Source organism: Lactuca sativa, chromosome 4 (genome assembly GCF_002870075.4).
Source record: "Lactuca sativa cultivar Salinas chromosome 4, Lsat_Salinas_v11, whole genome shotgun sequence".
Lineage (NCBI taxonomy): Eukaryota > Viridiplantae > Streptophyta > Magnoliopsida > Asterales > Asteraceae > Lactuca > Lactuca sativa.
Window position 1 is genome coordinate 361,865,747 of NC_056626.2, and position 5,749 is coordinate 361,871,495.

Here is a 5,749-nt window from a genome sequence, read left to right on the forward strand (position 1 = left end):
GGATGCCGAGGATCACAAACGAGATGTGAATAACCATGCAAATTAGCTTGGTACTCTCAATGTCATTTATTATCTCGTTTTAATGTGTCGGTTAACCACACACGCTCCATTAATCAACGATAATTTTCAAGACACCTACTAACGCCTTTATTAGTCCCTCATTAGTGTGCTTGTTAAGCACACGTGCTCCACTAACAACTTATAAAGTGTAGTGTGCAATTTCATGGATTAGAATACAAATTCATATTTTTCCTAAAGTAACTAAGATTGGGATTTTAATAAAAGGTTTAGTTACTTTATGTCATTATACTTATTAATGAGATTTAACTTGTCCTATCAAACCCATTCAGCTAACGACCCTTCACCACAAAGGAGAGCGGTGGGTGGGAGTGGACACCCATTCAACGACCATTTTATAGGCAGCTTCCTTATACACTCTTTATAGTGTGGCTTCCTGAATGAGGCCTACTATTGGTATGACTAAATGATCTTATACATATAGTAATATTACACGTTTAATGTTACATATAATATAAGAGTGTATTTTAAACATTTTAAAATCACAAGGGTTTAAACTTTTAATAAATTAAACTTTTAATTTAATTAAATTTAAACCATTTTATAGAGTTATTAATTATCTTTAACTAATCACTTAATTAAATTAATGATAAGATCCATAAGGATGTATTTTAAACTTTTTCAATTTACTAGGTTTATAATAATCTATAAAATAAACAATATAATATTTGACATTAATTATTAAGTTCCATTAATATTCTAATTAATTGTTTAAACACTTAAAAAAAATCTATCATATTAATCACAAAACAATTAATCAACTCAAATAGTTATCTCTTAACTTCTTGGCTTTTATTTATCATCACATATTCAGCAAAATCAGATTTTGCAAGTAAATTTAGCAGATAATTACAACATATAAGCAGATTAGGCAGATAAGGTACAAAATCTCGGATCTGGACCGAGCTCACGTCGTGAGATCTCATTTTCAGTAAACAGATTCACATCTGATTGAGCTCATGTCGTGAGCTACAATAGAACATAACAGTTTCTTTTATCGATTCACCAATGTGCAAATCCATGAAAGACAACCCATGGCTCTGATACCACTAATGGGTTTTTATGGTTACAAGTTCAATTCCATAAGCGGAAAATAATCAAAAACAATTTCAATTAATTAGGGCACATGCAACCTAATAAGATATATGTCTTTCATGTAATGGCATCATACTTTGAATGCTATCCTATAAAACTTTCCTATGAACTAACGAATTCATAAGAACAAGAAAAACTAACCTTTAAGATTGTTGTAGTAAAAAACCTTGATTTCTTCTTCCAAACCTTTGGTAGCAAGTGCCATGAGTGTCACGTCTCTAATGGTTCACACCTACACGCTAGCAACCAAGGGACATGAAGAGAGAGAGAGTGGAAAATTAGGAATTTCCTCGAAGGAATAAGGCATGGACGAAATTAAATCCAAATAGGGGTTTATATAGGTGTTAGGAAGGTATTAGATAAGGCAAGTATCTACAAGATAACCCTAATCCCTTAATTTCCTCCCTAAGGCATCCAAGACACCCTTACAGCCCATGGAAACCCTAGAAGCACTCTAGATTTCGTTCCCCCCCCCCCCTTATGGAAGGTTCTAGAATTAACCAGTGTTCAACTATTAAATATTTTTACCTTTGGTCCCCCTACTTTTAATTAATCCAATTAATCCCAAAATTAATTCCATTTAAATTCTGATTAATTATTAACTAAATCATACGAATTCCAATTAATATATTATTCTCATAGTATATTAACAAATTATTTATTTTGATTTCTAATTAATTTATTAACCATATAATAAATTAATAAATCATTCTTCTCTCTCTAAAAGTCATCCTATTCAATTTCCAGGTTTGAGGGCAGCCCAAAAGGATTGTGCTACCATCAATTCAAGTTTATACCAATTATAGTTATGGGCTTAGTGTGACATCCCCTAATTTCTCGGCCAGAAAAGACCGATTTAATTCATGCTTTTTAAAATAAAATCAGAGAAATCTTTTTAAAAGATGTTGCAAAATTGGTCCCCAAAACAAAACATGATAAAAGTTTGTCAAAACCTTTCTTTAAGAAATATATTATATCCTTTTATATCAAAACCTCGGGATGTCATGTTCCGATATAGATCAAAAGCATAAACAAGACATTGTAAGCCTTACAACAATTATTTATAACTACTGGCCTATAATCCAAAATCACTCATCATTATCATCCGACTATGCTCGGGGTCCACTACCTGTAATCATAAAAAGCTGAGTGGGTCAGGCTTGGAAGCCTGGTGAGCATATAGGGTTTTCAACCCACAATACATAATTTAATGTGCATAAACATCAATCAATCAACCGAATTACCCCAACCCCATTATCTCATTTATTTCTTAAGGGTTTACCCTAAGAATCAACTATCACTCCTTCCTAAGGATTCATCCTAAGGAATAGACACAAAGTCACCTCGTCACCGGGGTTTATACAACGGGCACTAAGTCCATAGCTGCCAAGGTTTATTCAACATGTGCTAAGTCCATAGCTCTCATTTATTGACAATATTATTTACAGGTATTCCCCCCTGCAATACATGTCAATGGGTTTTTAGAGTACATCAAATGAACATATTCTAGAAGAGTCCATGGTTGTCATCCATTACACCTATAGGTTGCGGGCCTGCTAGTGTTCCACAAACTGTCTAGAATAGTCCATGGTTGTCATCCATACTCTGCTGAAAGATGGGGGCCCATGTTTGGGTAAGGGCTTTTCTCATATTGCACCACTCATGCCACATGTTTGGGTAAGGGCTTCACCCCTCACTATCAACTCATGATCTCATTTCACCACTCACTCTCAACTCATGATCTCTATCACTGATCATCTCATCTATCCAACTCACCTTTTATCACACCCACTATTTCATCAACCCATGTTTTACCCAACATTTTTTGTAGATAAAAATACATATACAGTTTAAATTATTTAAAAAACCTGTATAAATCATTCCTTTAACACCCATCTATATATTCACACAGCACGTATTCTATGTAAAATACTTCATATATATGTGTAAGGTGAAAGTAACTACACACTCACCTGATTTAATGAAAATCGGACAGCAATTCGTTACCTAAAACGATCGTTTCTAATAAAACCGGGAGTTTTATTAAGAAACCAGGCTCTGCAAGGGTCGAGCTTCCAAACCGAAAAGATAAATTTTCGGTGCTTCACGGGCACTTCGTGGCGTATTCCGGGGGTTATAATCGATATCAGGGCTTTGGGGAATGTTAAGATGAAGAAAATATGGAAAACGGGGTTAAAAGTGGCAAAACTCCAAAACTACCCGAGAAGGCTCGCATACCCCTTCTATTTATATGACTTGCTGACTCGTTCCTAATCTCGACCTTGGATGTACTCAAGTTTCGAACGCTTAAATGAACCCTTAATCAGTGTTAGGAGTTAAAAGAAACGAGTTTAACTTAGATTAACTGACTAGATGTACCAGGTAGAAGTTTCGGGTTGTCACATCATCTCCCCGTTAGAGGGAATTTCCTCCCGAAATTCAAGAATAAAGTTGTAACTCGTGGACTTGGAAATGATGGGGAACTTTTGTTTCCTTAGATTCTCGTGCTCCGAAGTGAATTCAGGTTCCCGCTTGGCCTTCCAGCGGACCTTCACTGTTAGGATGTGACGTTATTTCGCTCGCTTGACTTCTCGATTTGTGTGCCCAATGAAGCGTAGACTCATGTCTAGCTTGATATCGTCAAGTGAAAATCGCAAGTGTCTCATCGGACAGACACTTCTTTAGTCCGACATGAGGAAGACGGGATGAACGTTGCTAAGCGCTCGAGGTAACTGGAGTTTGTATGCTACGGGACCGATCCTAGCATGGATCTCAGACGGTCCAACGTATTCTTGGATTTAGCTTTCTACGCTCTCCGGAGAGTATCAGGCCTTTCCAGGGTGAGACTTTTTAAAAGGACAGGGTCACCAACTTGGGATTCCAAAGGTTTTTATCTCTTATCCACGTAGCCCTTTCGTACGATCCTTTCCAGTCGCCTTTCGGATGATTTCAGGACTCGTGAGGGTACTATCGTGGACTTGACTCTTGACTAGTTGCGTGTCGCCCACCTCGGCCCAGCACAGAGGGGATCTATACTTACAGCCATAGAGGGCTTCGAACGACACAGCCATGATGCTGGAAAGGTCACCGTTGTTGCAAGAAAGTTCCACTAAGGGTAGATGAGTGTACCACGACGTATCTACAATTGTCTGAATTGTTCTCTTACTTTGTCCATTTCTTTGTGGGTGATACTCATCGCATGAATACTTTCAGGTTTCGAAGAGAGATGAATTTTCGAAATTCGCATCCAATTTGTCGTTATGAGCGACTGGAGTTTTGCGATCGAACAATTTAAGACAAAAGGGTTTGGTATGCATAGACTCAGTCGGACTAAGCGGGACTACGTCATAGAGTCACGCGTTAAGTTAGTTTGGAAGGATCGTTTTGTTAGGAAATTGTTGCCCTTGGGTGAATGTCTCTGGTGTTTGCTGTGTTTGATTCGAAATTGTAGGGTACCGCAAGTACGAGGGTTCTGATACATCAAAATAATGAACTTTTTATGAAATGATTCTTACTAGATCTTCCTATAAACGCTTGGTGTATACAAGTCATGTATAACTACAACTGACCTTAGCGTTTTCACTAAACTATCATAATTTGCTCATTATGACTTTAAACCTTATAAGGATTTCGTGATTTAATCCGGACGGGAAAGTAATCATAATTATGAACAATTATCGGGGTTTTCGAAAACGTACCAAAATATGGCAGGGTCCTTCGATGCTTCCTCATTCTCTGAGGTCAGACTCCTCCTGTTTCCTCATTTTTCTTCTCTGTTGGGCAGTCTCTTTTGAAATGTCCTACACTTCCACAGAAGTAACATGTTTGACTTGTCCCAACATTGGTAGTCGGAGTGATGAACTTGACTAGGGTTCTACAACTGTGTGCGGTGCGTCCCTTCCTGTTTCATCTAGTTCAATGCAGCACTCGGCAGACTCCATGATGATGGTAGTTGCATTTGCTGCAGTGTGGGAGATTTCCACAGTAAGGTATGGTTGGTGTTGGGACAGCAGGGACGACTGGGGCACTGATTGTCCCAATTCGTTGCCTCTCAGTAGGTCTTTGGGTTGAACAACTCCCTTTGAACTTTCGTTTTAGGATGTTAGGTGGGAGATCAGGTGTGTCCTTTCTAGTAGGCACTTGTTGTTGAGATTGGTTAACACCAAGATTTGGATTACCATTAACACTTCCACTCACATTTGTATTGTTGGCGTTAAGAGCAGCTAGGGCGGCTGCCACCGCTGCTGTGACGGTAGCTTGGAACGTAGCTGAGTCCATCTGGAGGATTGGCGTCTTACCTGTGGGTTGGTTATGTTTCTTCGGAGGCATGATTTTGCTACATGTTAAGAAAAGAAGCTTGTGAGCAACAATGGTTGCCTCTGGATGTATCCTAAATGTTTATCTATGCATTAAGATTTCCCGTTTTGCTATCTGACTCTCATTGATTCGACTCACATCTCCATGATGTGGTCCTAGCATGAATAGATAAAGATTTGAACGCAATAAAGTTCACATACAATAAACTTACGAACTCCTTGTTGTTCAGCTCATTGCGCTGGCTGGATAACTCTCACAT